The sequence below is a fragment of the Ochotona curzoniae genome, unplaced genomic scaffold (assembly GCF_017591425.1).
Source record: "Ochotona curzoniae isolate NIBS_2020 unplaced genomic scaffold, NIBS_Ocur_1.0 contig_3819, whole genome shotgun sequence".
Lineage (NCBI taxonomy): Eukaryota > Metazoa > Chordata > Mammalia > Lagomorpha > Ochotonidae > Ochotona > Ochotona curzoniae.
Genome location: NW_024466004.1, coordinates 41,434,460 through 41,457,200, shown reverse-complemented (window position 1 = coordinate 41,457,200; position 22,741 = coordinate 41,434,460). Strand labels below are relative to the sequence as shown.

The following is a 22,741-nucleotide window of genomic DNA, read 5'->3' as shown; positions in this document are numbered from 1 at the left end:
CCGCACTGCCAAGACCCCAACCCTGACCTTGCAGAGGCCTGGTGGGGTCAGGCTAAAGCGGGCGGCCAGCCCCGCACGGAGCCCCGGGTCTCTCCGGGCCGCGCGAGCGCACAAAGCGGGGAGCCCGTGAGGCGCGAGGCGAGCGGCATGAGGCGAGAGGCGCGAGGCGTGAGGAGAGTGGCGTGAGGCGTGAGGAGAGCGGCGTGAGGTGAGCGGCGTGAGGAGAGCGGCGCGAGGCGAGCGGCGTGAGGAGATCGGCGCGAGGCGCGAGGCCACAGGCGCGAGGCCACAGGCGAGAGGCGCGCCCCCTCCCGCGAGCCGCCGGCCGAGCGCGCGCCCGCCCCCGCCGCCGCCCCCGGAGCGCCATTCGCGGAGCGGCTTACGCTAGTCGCCCGGCGTACGGCGCCCCAGCGGCCGGGGAGGTGCGCTGCCCGGCTCCCGTAAAGTTATTGTGAATGGGGAGCGGGTGACGTCAGCGCCGAATGTCAACAATGTAGCGATTGAGAGTGTGGGCGTTCCGGGGAGAGCGCAAGCCGCGCGGCGCGGAGCAAACAGCGCCGAGCCGCCGCCGCCACCGCCGCCGCCGCCGCCGCCGCACAGCAGCGGCCGTGCACGCCCGGCTGCGCTCGCCGCAGCGCTCCCGCTCCCGCCGCCGCGCCCTCGCCGCCCGCCCGCCCGCTCCCGCCGCCGCCCGGCTCGCGCCCTCGGCCCCCCGCCGCCCGGCCCCTCCCCTCCCCCTTCCCGGCGCACTCGGGGGCTGGGAACGAGCTGCCATGTGATGCGCGTCCCCTCCGCGAGCCTTCGGTGACCCCCCGAACCGCCCACCGCGCCGACTGCCGGGACGGGGCTCTTGCGGGCAAGAGGAGACGGAAAGGACGCCAAGTTCCCTCGGTGAGGTGAGTGTCGGCGGGGCGGCCGGCGGAGCGTGCAGGGGAGCGGGTGCGCGGAGCAGGCGGGGAGGCGTGGGGGAGCCGAGCCGTGCCCGCCGTGCCCGGCACCCCGCTCCGCGCCCTCCCGTTTTCATGGCTTTTTTTCTTCTTCTTCTTCTAGGAACGGGAAGCGGGTGGGCGCCGTGGGCGGACGCGCCGCGGTGAACGGGCGCTCTGCCGCCCGGCTGTTTACGGCGGGCGAGGCGGCATTGTATTTTTGCTCGCGTCGACGGGTGTTTTGGAACAGCAGGGGGAGGAGGAGCGGAGGGTAATAAGTCAGGCGCGGGAGGGCGGGTGGAGCGAGGCGCGCGGCCGGCCGCGGGAACGGGAGCAGCTGTCAGACCCACGGCCCTGCCCCGGCCGCGCCAAGCCTGCGCCGCCCGGTCCCCCGGTCTCCCGGCCCGAGATCCCCGCGCCAGGCCGGGCCGCCGCCTCCTCGGCTCGCTCGGCTGCTCCCTGCCCGCCGCGCGTCGGTGCCAGGAGCTGCGCCGCGAGGACCGCGGCCGCCGCGCCTTTGCGCTCAGCTGTCAACCGCTGCCTGTGGGCCAGACCTCCGCGACTGGCGGGAGATCCAAACCCAAGTTTAGGGTCCCAGGAACCGGCAGGCTAGGGGGTGCAGGGAAAGAGGACAGGGAGCGGCGGAGCTCGCGGCGCAGAGCCGGGTGCAATCTCTGCGTGCCGTGTTGTCGGAGTGCGTCTCCGGGCGCTTAAACCTCAGGGCTCGAGGCTCTTGCAGGGAAACCTCGCACCTTTCCCTCCCAGGGAGAGTCCTTTTGGGGAGCCCTGGCTCCCCAAGCCGGGAAGCGCCGCAGATCTTGGTTCTTGCGCCCTGTATGGCCGGGCGCTCTGGGCAGGGCGGCGGGAGGCGCTCAAGGGCTACCCCAGGTGCCCGCGAGCGGGGACTTCAGCGAGCATCGTGACCGCTTCGATCTAGCCGAAGGTTTGCGAGAACTGAGGCTGGTCCGGACCGGGCAGAACGCACGTGTGTGCAAGGGCCCGCGTAACCCGACTTCGGGGATCGTGGCGCGCGGGTTGCCTGTGCCCTCTCGCTCGCGGGCGAGTTGAATAACTTGGGCAAGTTCCCGCGCAGTCAGTGTCCGGCTGGTTTTGTCTGTGGTCCTCCGGGTCGCGGCCGTCGCCAAGACCGGTGCCGCGGGGAGAACTAGGAGGGACTAGGGCTCCCTGGCCACGAGACGATGCTGCAGACGCCCCTCGGGCGCGCAGGTGAGGGAGGCGCGTAGTTCACCTTTGCTGTCTGGGCTACAGTCTCACACTCTGTACGTTTCATCTGTTGAGCGTGTTTAACTCAAAAGGGTAATTACTTTAGATTAAAAAAATCCTTTCCTGCCTGGTTGGAACCTTGGCGGGGATGATGCCTAATGAGATCTTTTGCTTTTGTCTGTTTAGAGTAAAATTAGAGATGTTAACTCTGATAACGGTTTTCTCAGATCATTAAAATGTAACTTGTAGGAAGGGCAAGTGGAGCCGCGAAGGCTCCAGACTGACGAACAAGGACCGGGGCTGGAGCGTGAAGGGTTGCCGCTCTCGCGGCGGGAGGGGGCGTCTGGCTTCAAAATGCGAGCTCGCTCCACCCTCGGTCTCAGGCAGCTCGCAAGGAAACGGCGTTTTTCATTCTTGCAGGTAATAATCACCGCGAGTCAGAATGACATCTTGTTAGAATTAGTCTTCAGTCTGTAAGCGAGATTGCTAAATTACAGTGTTGCATTCAGGCGGCTCCAGTGAAAGATCTGCCAGCGCCAGCGTTTCCATTATCAATTCAGTGTTTGAGGAGTTTATAATTTCACCACAAAACTTTGAGTGACTGCATTTTTTTTTTTTTGCCACTTTGTTTTTCCCCTTCTAAGGTTCTAGTTTACAAAAACTCCTTGGCTGCCCATCTCCATCCTATCTGCTGATGTTGAAACTTCATCTTTGGGATGAAACAAGGCTGGGGGGCGGGGCGCGGAATGGGTCCCGGAAGCGATGGAAAACGGAACTATAGCTAAATTACTTTTGCTAGAATGTGAAGAATGTAACTTTATTTTTGTAGAGCAGTATTTTCATTCTGGATTTTGGATTCGGCTTTGCAGGTTAATGATCATGAATGTTTTGGACAAATCTGTGTTTTCTGCAGGTGGATTGACTTGCCAGTGGTGATGTGTGTGCTGGGATTGCAAGGAGAGAGACTCTGTGTGTGTGAAGTCACAGATTTTGAACATCCCAGATAGTTTTCAGCCCTTTTTCTGTCGTATGCCAGGACCAGCCCTAGGGAAGCAGGGGTGAGGCAGGCAGGAAGGGAGGGAATGGAGACCTGATTCTGTTTGGTATTGCCAGCTTCTGGGAGGAGGCTCTTTATTCCCTGGCTGCTGAATTATGCCCTCTGCCTTGGTATCTCCAGGCAGTTCCCTTCTAGTTGCTCACCCCTGGCTGCTGGGTGAGGGGCTTAATTATTTGCAAACTGCCTTGAAATCCCTGGATGAAAGACAGTAGAGGAGTGCGAATTATTGTTATTCAGATATGGGATGTAATGATCCATTACAGTTCATCAGGAAAATGCACTTTGCAGTGATGGGAGGAAGCGTTTCCACCTGATCGAGGGTAATAAAAGTAGGTTCCGATTACAGATGAGACAATTAACTCTGGCCATGTGCTCTTCAATTTGTTGCAATTCATTTTGTGATCAAAGTGAGTCTTGGAGAGCCAGATGGCCAGGTTCACGTTCAAGTCTCTTTCCTAGGCCAGCCCTTCACTTCTGGGCCACTGTCTGCACAGCCCCTGGGACTTTGTCATTCATTAGCATCTGTGTCTGCGAGCTGCTCCTCAGCATTTGTAATGGAGGCTCCCGAGACACCGACAAAGGGCGGCCCTTCGGCCTGGTGGAGAGCGCTTTAATTTTACTTGGATTAACTCTCACCCAGGTCTCTCACAAGGAGGAAAGAGACCCTGGTGGCATCCTGACAGTGCTGTGGGCAGCTGCCCTTGTCTTTGAATCTTAGCTTTCTGTAATGCTTTAAAGGCTGACCTGATTGTTGAATGAATGAGCAAACACTTGAGGCTGTGACCCCTTTGTGTTGGTGGAAGGGAGGACTGGAGAACAGTGGGGAGGACCTGAGACCTGCATTTTTTCAGATGGCCCTGTTGCCGGTCCTCTGGGTCCTGTGCCGCTTAAGGATTCACACCTGGCTGAAGGTTCTGTCTCTGTTTCCAGGCAGTCCCTCCTATTTCTCAGATGTGTGTTCACCACACCCTCAGATGATCTTGTCGTGGTGAGGAGGGGGCACCTGCTGGGGCCGCAGGCACCCATTGCCATGCATGCCTCAGCCGGCCTCTGTCAGAGGGAAGCTGGGTTGTGGGATTTCTGAATTCAGACAAGTAAAGTTGGATGAGCAGGCATGTAAGAGCTAAAGCTGACCAGGGGAGCACCTGTCGTCCCTTACCACGCAGCCCAAGGGTGTCTTACTTGCTGCATTGTGGGACTTATTTTCTGAAGACCCCGCACATCATGCAGGATTTGTGAGTGTACAACAAAGAAACGGTGATGATTAGAAAATGTTGCATTCAGAACAATCAAAGCTATTTCAAATCCCATCAAGACCAAGTCTCACTCAGGGGTTGGCAGCCCTCTCAACAGAGAATGCAGCCTGAAAGGCCACTTGATTAGTCACCTGGGCACAGCGTCAGCCTCTGCAGGCAGATACGCCATTGCTTTTTGAGTGACCTGCCCTCTTGTTCCTAAGGCCTGAAGACCTCCAGGGAAGGAGTTTGGCATTTGGGAGCATCCAGCAGAACCATGAATTTGACCCTTTTCTGATTCCTCCCTGTGTGCCAGACACAGTGCTGACTGCTTTCCCTGTGTGTACCTGTTTGGCCTTACAAAGTTATTCCTGCAGAGTAGGCATTGCACCCATGCTACAGAACTTACGGACCTGAGCTTGTGCTGGGGTAAGTGGAACACAGTGTGTTTTCTCAAATGTCTAAAGATGATTTTCCCATCCTCCATGTGCCTGTGCGCACGCATACACACACACACACACACTGAATCCCTCAGTCAGTGATGGGTGTAGCATAGGACCACAGCATACACAGAATGTCATCTCTGCTCTGGGTGTAGGTGGAACACCTAGGATGGAAGGTGTTGGGTGAAACGTGCAGTATAGACAACACTGCCCAGTGGCTTTTCACTCTGCTTTTCCCATCCGGGTGCAGAAGGAGCTCCATTGACACATGACCCTTGTTGGAGGATTTTGAGGTTCTGAAGTGAGGACTGGTTGCTCCAGCAGATGAACAGCAGCTTGGCTCAGGGCTGCAACTATGCTGGGAAAAACAGTACACAACCTTGGCAGTGAGGAAAATGGCCCTGTATCAGCAGGGACAGTATGCATCCCATGGCTATCTTGTCTTGCAGTTTTGTGCAGATATTTGTCAGTTGTTCAAGTCTGGAAGGAAATCTGTTGTGAACCATACATTGTGTCCCATTCCTATAAGATCACCCAAAATGCAGCTCACCCTAGTTATTATTTTGGGGAGGAGGAATCTGGAATGATGTTTAATAGACAGGTGGTTCTCTTGGTCAGTTTGCAGTTTTGCATTTTTGTTGATTTCCAGTTGTGGTTGACCCAGAACTGGAGCACAGCCTCACCATCAGCATGCTGCCTAGTTTCCTCACTATGGGTCCTTTGCAAGGGCCCTTTTCTTTCTGAAGAACACGATAATTCCAGAGCCTCCCACTTCTGCTAGTGACACTACTTCAAAAATCAGGTAGTAATCTCGCCTTTGTTTTCCCAGAATAATAGCCCTCCTGCAATCTCAAAGCCTTTCGCGTCCATTCCTGTGGTCCCTGGAATTCACACAACTCTTCCCCTGCAGCTGTGCCCACCAGGTCCCTGGCACATTCGCCTGCTTCTCTTTTGTTCCTTAGCCTGATGTGGGTCTTTTGTCCTGAGGTGTGTCTTCCCTCCCTGACCATTTTTTTGGCCCTCCCCTAAAGGCTGTGGGCCAGGATGTGGGCCAGGCTGTGGCTGCTATGATGTAGCACATGCTGGCACTGCCTCCTATATTGTGTCAGCCATACTGTCCTTCTGTAAGCACCCACCGCCTCCACCCCTCCTTATCCTGAGCTGGTCACCCAGTTAGCTCCAGAAGGAAGCTCTTAGAATGTCCCAGGCCATTGTTACTAGATTCCTGCACTGTCTTCTCTTCCCTGTACAACATCACCTTCCTCCTAGGCAGGGCTGCTGCACATGGGAGCCTGTGGCCGGCATGGGAATCTCCCATGGTCCTTTGGAGCAGGGGGCATGATTCCCAACCTGCAAGCAGGAAACAAAGTGGCTGGGCATGCTCAGGAGCCTGCCTTCCCATGCCAGTATCGAGGGGTGCCTGCTGGTTCTTATTTCCTAACCATCCTCTGAAGAGGCTTGAGGATCCTGCAGAAAGGGCGCGGTGTCCAAACACCATCCTTTAGGCATTCGTTCATCAGGCAGGAGTGCGCTGAGTGTGATTTGCAGCGTGCATCACTTGAGATGCCATTGATGCCAATGGGGAGCAGCCTCTTTCCTGGCAAGGATGGCATGAGTCAGTCAGAAGCAAGTCACTGATGCTGTGAAGGACGGATGTTCCCTGCATGAGGACTGGAGCCACCCCCCCCCAAGATGAACTGCCCCCATGCTGGTCTGAAGCTCTAGGCTCTCCTTCCTCTGGCCTCATCCTGCTGGTTCACTACTGTCCTTCCAAGTAGGGCACATGCAGCAATAAACTGTCTGGAGCCATTTTGGCAACAGAAGGTTCCTGTATACAGAGTCCAGAATTGATTTATTTACTTGTGTCCCCAGAACTCGATACAAACAAAATGAGCTGCCAAGATTTAACTATTGACTCCCGTACTTGGTTAAAGGACAAGCTGGCATTCTTTTCTTGAATGTAGCAGGGAGGGAGGGGCGCATCTGATGACACCTGATGGATTGGTCAGATGTTGCTTGGACAGCCTCTCCCAGGCCCTGGAGTGGACAGGATGTGAGGATCTTGCGTGGGAAACCTGGGTCCAGCTGCAGTCTGGAGTTTGCTTCCCCAGAGCAGGGCATCCTCATCCTCCAAAAGTGTCTTGGAAGTGCTTAGTAGGGATGTGGATGCTCTCTGCATAAAGCAAGTTTTAGTATTCTGTGTGCCAGAATCCTCAGTTGCCTTTTTTCTTTGGTGGCAGCTTAGCTCCGCGGAGGACTTCTTTGATGTGTCCCTTGCGCTGGCTCACGAGAGCCTCATGACAAGTGAAGCTGGGTCTGCATGTTGCCGAATGCTTGGCAGAGCTGCTCTTGCAGGCCTGCCATCTGCCCTCTCCCCTCCCACACCACACCTTTCTCTCCTTGGTAGTTCCTGCATTTGAGGTTGGACCCTCCTCTGCAGGAGTTCCCTGGTGGAAATGGAGGCTGTGTCACCCTACAGCATTGGCCATTTTGTTGACATTTCTCTGAAAGACAGAATAGAAGAGCCATTGCTCGGGGAGCTGGAGTGAATCCAGTCCGTGTTTTGTCTCTCGCGTGACACACTGGCTAATGCAAACCATTCTTTCCGTGTTGGGATCAGAGAGGGGCATGATGACAAGCAAAGACCAAAGGAGAACTGCTCTTAGCACAGGAATCCCATGGCTCCATCCTCAAGAGCCGCCTCTAGCTCACCTTCCTACCTGCTGTCAGTGAAGAATGTGGCTTTTGGGCCCAGTGCAATGGCTCAGGGGCTAAATCCTCATATTGCATGTGCCGGGATCCCATATGATGCTGGTTCACGTTTGGCTACTCCACTTCCCATCCAGCTCCCTGCATGCAGCCTGGGAAAGCACTAAAAGAGGGCAAAAAGCTTGGGACCCTGTACCTGCATGGGAGACCTGGAAGAATCTCTTGGCTTCACATTGGCTCAGCTTCAGCCATTGCAGGCATTTTGGGAGTAAACCATCAGACAGAAGATCTTTTCCGCTGTCTCTCCTTCTCTGTACAAATCTGCCTTTCCAAAAAAAAATTTAAGTAAATCTTTTAAAAATTTTTTGATTTTTCTTTTTTTTTTTTTTCTATTTTGATGGAATAGATAAAATGTGAGAGGTGATTCCTCTACTAAGTATCCTGGGGAAGAATTTCATTCTGAAGTGATTTCATTAGAGCCCCTATTTAGAAATCCCAGGTACCAGTAACAGGCCAGGGCAGGAAACCTTTGTTCTCGTGCTGGTCAATTTCAGGAAGTGATTATGTTGCCAGATGAGCCTGTTGCAACTCTCACACTGAGATTTCAATGGTTTTCACCGACTCAGCTTGACATCTGGCATAGCAGTGAACCCCAGCCACCCAGGGTGGACAGGGTCACTCTTTAGAGTGCTGGCTCAGCTGTGCTGGGGCGGTCACCCAGGCTGTCACCTTCAGCCCAGCGGTACGTGGAACACACATTGGAAGTTTGGTTTGGGAAATGATCGTGGATAGGGGAATGTGCTGTGCTCCTTCCTCAGCGTGTAGTTCTGACTCTGGAGATGGCTGAAGGGGGGATGCTTAGTGTGTCGGAGGTTCTGAGTGATTAAAAAATCAAGTAGATGAGTGCGTAGAGATTTCTATGCAAACAACCACGAGCTTAAATGGAAGCAGCTGATTTCGTGTGAGAATTGCTTGCATTGATTTGTAGACTATATGGGTTCAAGATTCCATATTATGCAAATGAGCAAGCCTTGAAAAGTCAAACTGAAAAAAAATTTTTTGAAATCAACTGTGAAAGACATTATCAGCAAGAAGAAAATGTCGATCCATTCAGAGTTAACTCCTGTTGTGGCAGGTGGATGTCAGGGCTGCTGGCTTCTGAGGTGGGTGTACAGCAAGGAATGGTCCCTTTCAGCGCTGCAGTCCTCCTGTCCTGACTCCCTGGCTCTGAGCCCTGCAGAAGGTGCTGGGCCTTCAGCTCTGGACCACCACCATCCTGCATTCCTCGGTGTCACACTCAGCACACCACGTGCATCCTTTTCTGGAGACATCAGCACATTCTTGGGAGAACAAAGCCAGAGCAGCAAAACCCTGAGGATGAGGTTACTAGAATCCCACATGCTGGTAACCTGGACACACACCTCTGAATGAACAGGGGACTGTTTATGAAGCCAGCCCTGGGTGAAGAACACAGGCAAGCCACTGATAGGATACAGACCAGAGTCCATTAGAAACACAAAGGGCAGGTGCCTTTGAGTGCTGCTGTGGTTGGTGAGGCTGCCTGCTTGGCTAAACGCTGGGTGGGATCACAGAAACCTATGTGGCAGGATGGGGTGGTGTGTGATGTGTAACCAGACTTGCAGGCACAGCCCACTTGGCCTGTCAGTAGTAATGAACCCAAGGTTTTCTCTCTCATCCTTGAATGTTGAATTTTCAAAGCAAAAGCAAAAAGCATTTAAAAAAAACGGTAGGATGGTGGATCCAGTCTTACCACCTCTGTTCCCTCTAGTTTCATTCATAAAAATTGAATTGATACTTTTATTTCCATACGGATGTGCAGTACTGCTTGGAGTGGCGGTGGCATCTGGAATTTGGGACAGGTGATTGTTGGAACCGTGTTCACTTCAGGTTTGGTTATTGACTGGTAGATACTGACCAGGAAGGGGCTGCGATGCCCTCCAGGCTGCCCCTCCCTCCACCCCCCCCCCAAGCCTCTCCAGCAACCATGCTATGCTGAGTTGATGGCGCCATCTAGTGCCCGTATGTGGAACTGTTGCTCTGGGCTCTCCACTGTCCTTGTTTCTCTGGCTGTAACTAGCTCCTTTCTCTGGTATTGCACTGTCCCCTGGGGACCTGGCTCAGCTGCGAGGTGTGCTGCGTCTTTGCAGTTGAGTCAGGGGCCGCCTTGTGTCTTTCCTTCTCTCAGATCCCATTTCCTTCTGACACCTTCCCTCACCCCCACCTCCACCCAGTGTTCCTGCTTTGCAGCTCCTTATCCCTCCCACATCCCTGTTTTATTCCACTACTAATTCTTGGTCAGTGTTTTTGGAGGGAAAATGTGGATGCTCACTGCTTTTAAATGTAACAATGCTTCTGACGTTATGGTCTACCAGTGTGAGAGAAAGCCATGCGTGGCAGAGTGGAATTAACCACGTGAGTTGTATCGAACTAGAGTGAAATTGGAGGCAAAGTCCAGTCGTATCAATGACACAGGACTTTGTGCCCTTGCCCTGTTCTAACTAGATGTTTCCTGCAACTCGGCCAGGACTGCTTTATTTTTGCTGCTGTTGAAATGACCAGTGTGTTGTCATTTCCTCTTTAAATTGCACATGTAACTTCTTGCTCATACTTTAAACTGGAGCTTTTTTTCATGGGTAACTTGGAAAATGGGTATGCCGTCTTACTGACATAAGACTGTTACTGTGGGAAAATGTGTTCTGGGTTAAGGACAACCGGGTTTCCTGTGGCCTTTTGGATCCTGCGTGAAATGAGAGAAGCACGTTGGGCGAAGCCTCACATGGATCTCTGCGTGGTGTTTGTGGGATCTGAGCTGGTGCACAGGTCTAAGTCTCCCACGTTAAACAAGTTTAAAATTTCCACTTGGGTTAAGCATCTTGATATTGTGGGTTTGAAAGTAAGTCCCCTCTGAAAAACAGGAACTGTGCTTGCCTGTTACAAGTTCTGTGGTCGGTATGGCGACTATTTTGATTTTTCAAAAAGGAGGAAAAGCAGTTAAATCTAGTTAAAGTTAAAACCAGTTAAAGCTAACTGGCTCCCGAGATTTCAGTGCAGCTGTTGCACACATGGCGACGCCGAGAATAAGTTGTTTGTTGATTACAAGCATTAATTGTTATTAGTCGTTCCTGCTGGCTGAGCAATGCCATGCATCTTTATATTGTTGGCCTCACCTCGGAAAAAAAAAAATAGGAACTTACAAGGGTAGAGAGGTTCCCACTGGCTCGTTTGCATGTACCCTGTTTTTGTTTTTGCCCGGTAGGTGTGTGCACCTTAAGTATGCAAGAGTAATTTAGTCTGTCAGCAGTTTCCTTCCACAAGCGCATGCTGACTCACGCAGCTGTTCAGCATTCAGCTGGCTGCGCTGTGAGCTGCCACCACTGGGGCCAGCGTGCTGCCCAGAGGCCCCTGGCAGACCCGTGGGCACCCTTGAGCTGCATGCCCTTCTGTTTCCAGAAGCCAAGACAGCCTTCTGCTTGCAGGGTCAAAAACCCGAAACCATTTCTACCCTCTGGGCTGTGAGAGAATTACTGTGTTTCTGCAAATGCCTTAGGGAAAACTGATTTTCATTTCATCTCCTGGGGGAATCTTTCTTGGAGTGACTGAACCCTGACCCACTTCTTCCTCACCCCCTCCCCAGCCCAGGAGGGGGAAGCAGGGTACCCTGAGAGGGAGAAGGGAGGTGGTGGAAGAAGTGAGAGTGACATGCCCAGCTCGGTTTCGTGTGGCTCAAGTCCCCAAGTGATGACAGCTTTTGTTTATATCTGTTGCGTGTTGCTGAGGTGAAGACAAAACACCTGACCCCCAGGCAGCGTGTCTTTGCAGAGATGGTTTCACTGTTTGTTTTCAGAGGTTGGCCTGGCTTATTTTCGTCGGAAATTATGAAATGGTGCTTTTCAGAGGTTTCTGAATTCACTTCCTCTGGTAGGCAGGAGTTGATCAGATTACCCAAACACCCCCTGGAGAGGAGGATTAAGGGGAGCTCTGCCAGGAGATATGTCCGGCTTGGAGGCGAACGCCTCCTGCTCCTCTCTGCCCCGGTAGAGCACCTCAAAGCTGTTCTGACCAGTAACGAAGACGAAGCCGCAACACTGGTGTAACGTGAGGTGGATGGAAGTCCTGGTTTCCGCCGATACGCATGACTCATCAGTATCAATAGAATTGTGACTTCTAATAATAACACTGTGCAAGACCTTCAAAACATGTGGTTTTAGCCCAGCTCTTAGTGAAAGGTTGGAAAATATTAGTTGGAGCTTTCTTTTGAAAAAAGAAATCCTGAGCTCTTGAGTTTTATCTGAGTCTATAGGAGTGACACTGACCCTGCTGGTTTCTAGGTCCACTACTGCCCAGAGACCAGGCATGCGTGAACTGTTACCGTTCTTTAGCAATCTCCCATCATGGCTGGGTCTGCAGGGAAATGTGGCCAAAAAGTTAACCTTCTGCCCACACAGCCAGAAAAACGGGTGTAGACTGCAGTTCCCGCGTGCTGCTGGCATCTATTGTGCAGCGCTGTGGGATTGCCCAGTAGCCCCACGGCCTTGTGAGTCATCACCAAAGGATTCCAAGAGGAAGGTCAGAGGAGATGGCAGAGTGGGGAACGGAGCCGCTGGCACCGGAAGACGTGTGCTGCCTTGGCTTACACGTCACGGGGAGGTCACATGTCTGCTCAAGTGTGTGCTAGTGTGTTCTGCAGCTTATTTATTTACCTGAGTCTGCAATGGGTGTGTTCTTGCTTTCTTGTTTAGCTCGGGTTGGTACTTCCTGCACTCTGCTGACTGCCATAGCGGCCTCATGGACACTCGAGAGCTTTTTGCATCATTTAGTCTAGGCAGCCTCATTTCTATACTGTCAGACCATGTGCCTATTTACAAGTCCCCCCCACCCCTGCCCTGCCTTTTTTTTCCACCCTCCATTCTAAATGCTCGTCCTTGTTGTCTTCCCTTGTCATCATTTCTTGGTTGCTGAAGCCAGAGGCTTCTGTGCTTGCTGGTGATTTTCAGTTTGATCAGGGAAGTAAATCCTGGGCAGTGAGGCATACAATTGGAGTTTTTCTGGGTGGAAATGTTGTGTCTGCCTCGCTTCGTAGCCACCACCTTGGAGATGGATTCTTTTTGTCTCCTGCCATTGTCGCAGGATGTACGACCTTTCAATATAGACCCGTCTGTGCTTCTCTGTTCTTTTGACTTTTGATTCACTGGGGGTATTCCCCATGCCTGGGAAAGCATTGAGGGGGCACACAGTAAATGTTTGCTGAATCAGTGGCTGAACTCCTTGATTCTCCTGCTGTAACAACCCCCGTGATGCCTTGTTGCAGAGATAAGTCAGACTCCCTGGTACAGCATCGAAGGAGTTCTTTATGATCCATTTCCAACCTACTATTTCAGATGTGTTTCATCGGTAGTTTCTTTGTATTAATGCTGATCTCCATTGAAATGTCTCTCGAACCAGTTTATGTTTGCGTTTTGTTATCTATTCACACATGGGTCCTTTGAGAAGTGTGTGGGGACTGGAATGAAAAGCTAAGTTCATTTTAGTGCAAAAAATTAAACTCCATGACTAGAGAGGTCTTCGGAAAAGTTTGTGAAAAAAAAAATCTCTCTTATGAAAAATCTAAGCGAGGGTCTCAGTTTTGTGTCAAAAATAAACTTCCCTTTTCATTCAATTTTCCATAAACTTTTTGAAGCAGTCTTTCACATGCTGCAGTCCTCTCTTGTCTTGATAGTTTTCATGCATGAGTTTGTTCTTGAGTTATGTACATTGAGTCTGATGTTCTTGCAATTTTTTCCTAAGCTTATCTGTTGAATGAATCAAGAGTAATTTATTGGTAGTTTATCATTTGTATATAACTCTGTTAGGCACAAGGTCCCATGTCAAATATAATGCCAGCAGAAATGATGGTCCTTGTGTGCAGGAAACTTGATGTCATATATGTGTGTGTATGTATACAGACATATATGTACACACATATATATAGCACACATATAAAAAACTTGTAATGTAACATGTGTGTGTTTAAGGGCCTGAATGGACAGCAGAGATGAGTGTGCTCAGAGTGGGGAAAAAAGAGGGGCTGTTATGGCACAGCATGGTAAGCTACTGCCTACAGTAGCTAGCGATCCACTGGGGTGCTGGTTTGAGACCTGCCTGCTCCACTTCCGATCCAGCTCCATAATGATACACCTGAGAAAGCAGCCCAAGGTGGCCTGATTGTCGGCCTCTGCCACCCACGTGGGAGACACAGGTGGAGTGCCAGGTGTCTGACTTCAGCCTGGCCTATCCCTAGCCAGTGTAGTCATTTGAGGAATGAACAAGTAGGGTGAAAGATCTCTCTCACTCTCTCATGTCTTTATTATTCTTCTTTTTGAATAAGTTAATTTTTCTAAAGAAAAAATTGAGAGGAAAGAGAGCAAGGATTGGAGGAACAGGAAGTTTTAAAAGGAGTTAGAACAGGCCCCGGCGCAGTGGCTTAGCAGCTAAAGTCCTCGCCTTGAACGCACCCGGATCCCGTCTGGGTGCCGGTTCTAATCTCAGTAGTCCCACTTCCCATCCAGCTCCCTGCTTGTGGCTTGGAAAAGCAGTCGAAGACAGCTCAAAGACTTGGGACCTTGGACCCACCTGGGAGACCCGGAAGAGCTCCTGGCTCCTGGCCTTGGGTTGGAGCAACACCGGCCGTTGCGGTCACTTGGGGAGTGAATCGTTGGACAGAAGATCTTCCTCACTGTCTCTCCTCCTCTCTAAAATCTGACTTTACAATAAAATAAATAAATACATCTTTAAATAAATAAATAAATAAAAGGAGTTAGAACTGAATGTGTGCTTAGGATATTGTGGGATTTGCTGAGATGATCTTCAGCTGTCTCATTGAGCTTATGGTTGGTTTTCTAAATGTCACATCTGTAAACTTTGTTGCTGGTCAAAATTGATCATGGTCATTGTACTGTCCTTTTCTTGGTCATTCACAAATTAGATCTTCTGGAGGTGTAGTAGTAGTGAGATTTGCAACACATATATAGGACTGGCCTTAAACATGTAAAGGACATATCTGAATCAGTAAAAGAAAGCCAGAAATCCACTAGAAAAATGAAAATATGGCTTCATTTACTTGAAAAGAGGAAAGTCGGTCAGTATGCACACTCATATGTATTTCAGTCTTATTAATAATCAAACACATATAGATTAAAATCATAATGACATAGCTTCTGGACTGGCACAGGTGAAAAAAATCTGATTATACAATGTGTTGGTTTGCTTGTGGATGAATAAGAGCTCTTGTAGATAGCTGGCAGGAGTATGACTTGGCATACTAATACTAGAAAACAGTTTGTTATTACCTAATCAAGTTGCACCTGCAAATAACTTACAACTCAGCAATCTTACTCCAAGGTTTGTATCCAAGAAAAACCTCGCCTGTGTGCTTCCAAAAACACAGACCAAAATGTTCAAACAAGCGCGTTCCTAAGAACAAAAGCCTAGGAGTGGGTGTTTGGTGTAATGGTTAGGATGTGACTTGCGATACTCACACCCACATCAGGCTGCCTGGGTTCAAATCCCACCCAGCTCACCATTTTTCAACTTTTAGATAAATGTTTGCACACCCTGGGAGACAGCTGTGGCTCAGATCCCTGTGTACCCAAGTGGATTACCTGGAGTGAGTCCTGGCTTCAACCTGGGGCAGCCCAGCTGTTGAGGGGGTAGGGCAGGGAAAAGGGGGTTGAGGGGGGGAGTAAACCAGTAGATGGAAGATTGATCTCCTTTTCTTTGCCTTTCAAATAAATAAAATTAATGTTAAAGAAGGAAAAAAACTAGAAACAACCCAAATACTTACCAGCAGTAACTTAGATCAACACATTTTGCTGTGTTTATACCACGGGCTACTATTTGACAGTGAAAAATGAGTTTTAAAACCACAGATAGGAAGATGTGGAAAGGCATCATTGCTCAGTGGTTAAGAACAAAGATTCTGACCAGGTTCAATGTTGCCACCTACTCTGTGACCCTCGGGCAAAGCTCTTAACCTCCATGTACTTCATTTTCCTCTCTGGACATCAGAGGCCGTGAATGTCTATCTGGTCGTGGTGTTGAGAGAATTAAATGGAATTAGCATCAGTGGCATGCTTAGGAGAGGGGCATGTAATAAGTTCTGTGTGAGTGTTAGGCAACTAAACAGGCATCCTTAAGCTGTGGAAACTATATGGAGTGACTATTCATGCAAGTGCCAAAGCAGGCAAGACTAAAGATACATGCATGGGTGGTCAGTCTAGGAAGAAAATGACTGGAATGGTCATCACAAAGCCAGTATAATGGTTACTTGAAGAGGTGATGGGAGGGATGATGTCAGAGGCAGATGGCTAGCTGGGGCCTTCTAAGATCCTGGTAGTGTTTTATTTCTTGGCCTGGATAGAGAACCCAGGAATGTGTTTTTTTCTAATTATTGACAGTGAGTGCCTATGTTTTGGATACATGAGCTAGTGAATAAATTTATTACCTCTAAGTTTTTATTTTTTATTTTTTTTAAAAGATTTATTTTTATTATTTTTTCATTGGAAAGGCGGATATATACAGAGAGAGGAAAGACAGAGAGGAAGATCTTCCGTCCGATGATTCACTCCCCAAGTGAGCACAACGGGCCGATATTATGCCGATCCGAAGCCAGGAGCCTCTTCCGGGTCTCCCACGCGGGTGCAGGTTCCCAAAGCTTTGGGCCGTCCTCGACTGCTTTCCCAGGCCACAGGCAGGGAGCTGGAAGGGAAGCGGGGCCACCGGGATTAGAACCGGCGCCCATATGGGATCCCGGGCGTGCAAGGCGAGGACCTTTAACCACTTGCGCCACTGCGCCGGGCCCATACCTCTAAGTTTTTAGAAGGATCTCCTGCAAGTTATGATCTGAACACATTTCTGATGTGAATCCTTTGTTTTCAAAACTTGACCTTATCATGAAGAATGCCACACCCAAAGCTGCAAGATGAGATTGAACAGAAATACCTGCACATTCCTATATTTGTGTATAGAAAATTCAACCATCTGTGAACAGAATGTAGAACACCTGCTTGGCACCTGTCCTACACCAGTGAGTCCACAGGCTGTGAGGGCCTCACGGAAGGTGACAGCTCCCTGGGGCCGTGTTAGGAGAGCTGGCCTGTGTTGACCAGGGATGGGGCATGTCTCACCCTCTGTTCTACCTCGTTGCCCGAGGCATTTACTGTAAAGGATGTTAAGATATTGACCACATCTGTGATCAAGATGTGGAGGTGTCTAGAAGCTGCCAGTTCCAAGAGCAGCTAAAGGAGGCAAAGATGCTCCATGGAGAGCAGATGCCAGTGGGGAAGTGAGCTTCTTATGGTTCTGCAAGTCAAATCCCTATTGGACGCAGCCTTCTGCTGCTGGTCACTGGGGAAGCCACACACACACACACACAAAAGAAGAGAGAGAAGGAGGCGTTGGGAGCTGTGCTTTTTAGGATCTCTCACCAATTTTTAAGATTTGATGATTTTTAGTAAATTACACACTGAAAATTACCAGTTTATGCAGCAATATTATCAATTTCAACACAGGTATTCTGTTGCATGCATGAAGCCAAGACGTATTTGTTGGTGAATTAGTTTTAAATTGATTTGTTCATTTTCACTCAAAAGTAAAAACTAAGTTGTTTTCATAATAAGGCAACTTTAGTGATTAAAATGCAGTATTTTTTTTTTTTTTTACTTTTTTTGTTCTTAATGTGTAGGGCTAGATTCATGCTTTAACATTTTCCTTGAAAAAGTGGGGAGGGACACAGAGAGAGATTAAGAGAGATCTTCCATTTACTAGTTCACTCTAAACGTGTGCAGCCAGGACTGAGCCAGGGCTAGGCCGGCAGCCCAAAAGTCAGTTTAGGTTCTCCACTAGAGTGGCAGGACTCAGGTCCTTCCTGCAGGTTGCACATTAGCAGGAAGCTGAGTTGGAAGTGGAGGGGATTCCCTGCAGGCACCCTGACACTGGGTGCAGGCATTCTGAAAGACGTTTTAATTATTGTACCATATGCTTGCCCCTGGATTCTAGCTTTAAAATTCTCTGTTAACATCTTCAATTTTTTTTTAATCTTTTATGTCCACTAACAACTCCAAAGTAGCTTATGATTCTGAATATCTGCTGCAAACACTCAGACATTTAAATAATAAAAATATCGCATAATACATTGAACTTTACATTTAACTCATTTTTAAGTGTTTATTCCTTGTTTTGATCTTATGGGAAGCCTTTGAAGTATTTTAGAATACTTCTGTACAGTACCCCTTATCTTTCACATTCTAGATTCTGAGATTAGGCAAGTAAAATCATTTTATCATTTTCCCCTTCAAAGACTGTGACTAACTTAAGCCAATGTCTTTTTTTCCCCTTCAATATTTTAACAATTGTGATTTCAACAGTTGAGGAAGTTCTACTGGAATCCATGATTCATTCAGTCTTCCCCTTCATGTAATTAGTCATTTTTTCTTTTGATGTCCACAGCAAAAACGAATCCTTAACATGATCATTGCAAAATTCCAAAATAAAAACTTCTCAAATGACTGAGTATCAGATGTAAAATATGCTTCACTGTTTGGTAAAAATGAATGGAGAAAATTTCTCATGAATAGAAGAGATTCTTTAAGACTGTTTGTTACCATGAGTTCCTTGGCTTGAGCACATATTATCAGATCTGTTTTCTTGTGGGATGGAAGACAAAGAAGTGACTGTAACAGGCTAAGTTTGTTGTCTGGATGAGATGTGACAAAGGGCTTTATAAAGTACTTAAGTATATAGACGGTTTAATAACTTGTGCTTCATGATTATGTTTACTTTGAGTTTAGAGCAAGGTTTCTCACCCTTTATAGGACTGTAAATTCTACCTTGGTGATATTCTTTGGGTTTCATTTCTTGATTTGTGAGTGATAGCAGATGTCACCTCATGCCACCATGTTTGTGACTGTGGTCCGTTGAAACGCAAGCCCCCTCCTGCCAGATCCTTGGTTGCCTACTTCCTTCGTTCACCAAGGATTTGTTACCTAGCCCTTACTGAGTGCAAAGCTCTGGGCTGGCCGTTCTGATCAGGACATTGAAGAACAACACCGTCCCAGGAGCCATGGAGCTGACTTTGGGCCTATGAAAATACTTTTATAAATTTATGCATTTTATACTATTCATAAAGTTGGCTTCAGAAATCATAGCAATCTGTGACATTTTGGATTATTAGATTCACATGATAAAACCACTATTTTTAGATTACTAAGTCACCATTTTAATACTAGATAGGTAAAAATTATGAGACGGATGGATGTTGAGTTCTCTGTCAGAAATATAATTGCTTGAAATATATTTCAAGAACAAGGTATAGGAAGATCACCACAAATCCCAGTAGGATTTGTCAGATGTTAGAGCTGTTTTCAGAGTGGATTGAAACCACATGCTGTAATGTGGACTTTCACCTGCACTATCTACTATGGTGGCTACTGACCAACCACATGGAGCCTTTGAGCATTTGAAATATGGCTAGTCCAGGTTGAGATGTCCTATGAAATGCATGTCGGATCTCAGAGATTTTACACAAAAAAGGGTGACATCTATTTTAATAATTTTTATGATGTTGGTTCTAGGTTGAAAGGATAATTTGCATAGATAACATTTAGTAAAAAAATACTAAGATTAGCTTTGCTTCTTTCTTTTTTCTTTTGTAATGTGGCTGCTGGAAATGTAAGGATACGTGTGGGTCACATTATATCTGTGTTTCACAGTGCTGATCTATACTCCAAAGCTCTCAAGGAAAAGAGGGTCAGTGCGTGACAGAATTCTAGATGTGACATGCCACTGACAGAATCCACTTACTCAGGAAAGAAGTCCTGGTCTGCCCCTTAGCCCTGCATTTAGATGTGCCTGCTTTCCTGAACTCCCAAGAGCACTGGGTAGTAAGTACTTAGCACTGTTCTTGCATCCTGCATCCATGGTATGCGGTGGGTGGGGGTGGATTAAAAGAAATATCACACAGGTTCTTTACCTTTAAGGAAGAACAGTGCCGTCTCATAAGGAGACAAGCTGTGAACATGTGCCTTGTTAAATCATGAATGGCAGTTGAGTAGTTCTTCAACACTCTTGTACATTAGAGGAAGGAATGGGATCCCACAGCCTGGATGTGTGTCCCAAGGCAAAGGCAGAGGGGAGCTTGCCCACTCAGTAGGATTTTAGTGGGCCGAGAGAAGGGAATGTGGCTGAGTGAGGAAGGTGGGAACGTTGAAAGGTGAAAAGGCACAGACAGTTGGAAGATGAGTGAGAAAACAGTTACTGAACCAGAGGATTGAGGCCTGGAGGAGGGAGAAGCATTGTCCTCTGTCTGATGCACTTAATAGTGTTCAACTTTGTTGATTTGTTTATTTAATTGAAAGGCAGGATTAAAGAAGGAGAGACAGAGGAAGAAACCTTCTGTCCACTGACCCACTCCCCAAATGGCCACAACAGTTAGGGCTGGCTGGGCTGAGCTGGGGCCGGAAGTCAGGAACTCCATCTCGGTCTCCCACATAGGTGACAGGCCTAAGCCCTGGCCATTTTCTGCTGCTTTGCCATGTGCGTTAGAGCAGAGCTGGGCCAGAAGTGGAGCACCTGGGACTCCAGTCAACACTTGCTGCACCACATCAGCCAAGTATTCAGCTTTGCTCTTTGTCGTTACCTTCTGGAATGCATCATGGTGCTTTTCCCAAGTTCCTCTTAATTGTAGATTTAGGTAGGGTGCTTTAACTGGGATAGAATGCATGATTGCATAGCCTTTGCTAGAAAAGTCTTTAAATGCCAAATTGGTAGTCCTATGCTAATCATTCCATTTATATGTAAGTTTCTTTCGAACCTAATAACTTAAAAAACTTATTTGGAGCAAAGAACGCTATTTAGTGTTTCAGGCAATATTGGTAGTAATTTGCATATCTGTTTTAGGTGACTCAGTCTTTCCCCTTGGCCTTATTTATGTAAGTGGACACCAGAGCTGTTGATTGAATAATGATTGGCAAAGCCTGGAATTTGAACCCACGTCGTAAGCTCTATTTTAGTACACTGAGTCCCTCTGATTTTCACACCTATAAATCTGTTTCTTGAGAGAAGCTAATTTAATTGTAGTTAACTTTTTAAATGAAAGAGAATACGTAGATAAAAAGATGCATATCACATACATTCATCATGCTGATGTTTTTTTTTGACAACTCAGGGCACAGAACATTATTAGTATTCCAGAAATTCCTGATACTTGCTTCTAGTAACCACTCCACCCATGGCCTCTCTGGCTTTGAAAAGGATGACTTTTTCTGTTTTTGAGTTTTATAGACTTAGTTATTTAGCATATACTATTTTGCAACTATTATGAGATTTATTCAGGCTGTTGTGACTGATTTTTTTTTATCTCCATTGTATATAGTGTTTCATTGTGTGACTGTACTACTGTTTTTCATCTTTTTAGTTTCGGTTTGGTGCCATCATGAATTACACTGCTTTTGAACATTCTGGAAGGTATCTTTGGGTGAACAGAACATTTTCATTTGTGTTGGGCAGGTACATTACAAAAGCATTACAATATTTTGTAAATGAGAGTGCCATCTGATGTTGTGATACTCTTTTGAAGAAAAGAAATAAAAATGGCAAACTGTCGATCTCTTAAATCATGTGTGGGGTTTTTCTTGTGGTTACACTTTTTTTTTCTCCTGGAGAAGTTCTAGCAGGTGATGGTGGAGGAGAGAGATGGGCTTGCTTCCAGAGAGGCCATTATGCCAGCTGTAAGGGGTGGGGAGTGGAGGAGGGAGCTGATGGCAGGAAGTGACATTTCCGAATCTGCAATGAAAGCTGCAGTTCTCCAAATTCTACTGATATTTCCTCCCTCCTTCCTTCGCTCCCTCCCTCAGCTTTAGGATTATCTGAAAGGCAGTAGAATCTGCATTTTTATAAAGAAGGCAATTGCAGATGGAGTTAACCTGTTTTTAAAAAAAGGCAGCGATTTCTTGCTAGAGGCATCCCAGATGAAGGCAGCATGGGCATCCACCCACAGGGTTTTCCGTCCTCTGAAGCATCTTCACACTCATAGTGCCACCTAGGGATGTGTGTTTCACTGCTGTGTTAAGCCTTACCTGTGTTGGGCAACTCTGTGGGGCTCGGCCGGGGAAGGAGGTCTCTGCTCATACTGTGTGCTGACTCAAGACAGTCCTGTGCAAGTTACATGGGACATGCCTACACTCTCAGTTTCTTTGGCCTCCTCTGGTAAAGAGCATTAGTGGCCAATTCCAGTTCTGAGGGATAACAGGACATGTATTTGGGACAGGCTCTTACAGATGAAATGCTGTGCACATGTGTCGCGTGGTAGAGTGCCCTGGGTTGGTGGAAAACGCCTCCTGATCATGATGATGGCCGGGAGGGGTGATTGCTGTGGGCTCCACACACTGAGTGTCATTTGGATTTTGGAAGTATATTAAATCAGGTTCTTTTAATGTCCTGGATTATTTCTTTAGGCTTATCAGTTGTGGTTAAATTTTGAGTTTATTTCAAATTAAATAGAAGGTAGTTAAATATAAATTAGTATAAGAAAATAAATATAAAATGAGTGTGTCCCAGGACAAGGTGGAGGGGTAGAAACCACATTATTTTCAAGCTATATTTGAAGAGCAGGTGTGTTCTCTCACAATTTACAGTGCAGGTGCATTTTAATTGAACTACTTGAAATGGTGATAAAAATTACTCAAGTGGAACAAAGCAAGGTTTTAAAAACGACTTGTAAACAGTTGTTCTTAATTTCTTTTTTTTTTTTTTATCTTTTCCTGTTTTTTCTCCCCTTGACTTCTTTGTCTGTTTGAAGCATGCCCCTCAGAGGACACTGTTCCAAACATGAGTTACATTGATTCAGTAAGAAAGCTGCAGACTTTTCAGTTGACAGTGTCGGGTCATCAGGCCATGAGTCTCTTCTTTATCCAGCCCGCATTGAGAGTAGGCGCTGGTCTTCCCTGCTTTAGGAGCCTGTGGTTATTTCCATTCTTCAGTGAGCACGGAAGGCAGGAGAAGGACAGACCCCTGAAGGACCCTCCCCCAGCCTGGCCCTCACTCGCTACCAGATTTGCTGCTCTAACCTTGTGCTTGACACCCAAGATTGGACCC

General features: G+C 48.1%; 1 protein-coding gene across 2 annotated transcripts in view; it reads left to right on the top strand.

Annotated features, from left to right (window-relative positions):
• The first annotated feature begins 700 nt into the window (after positions 1 to 700).
• BACH2 (BTB domain and CNC homolog 2) overlaps positions 701 to 22,741 on the top strand; it is a 370,073-nt gene continuing 348,032 nt past the window's right edge. The window contains exon 1 of one of the 2 annotated variants that reach the window (XM_040983783.1): positions 701 to 896. The gene's annotated coding sequence lies outside the window, so the exon portion shown is untranslated. Of the gene's footprint in view, positions 897 to 1,272; positions 2,154 to 22,741 lie in introns of those variants that run through there. The other variant, XM_040983784.1, reaches the window with a different exon arrangement.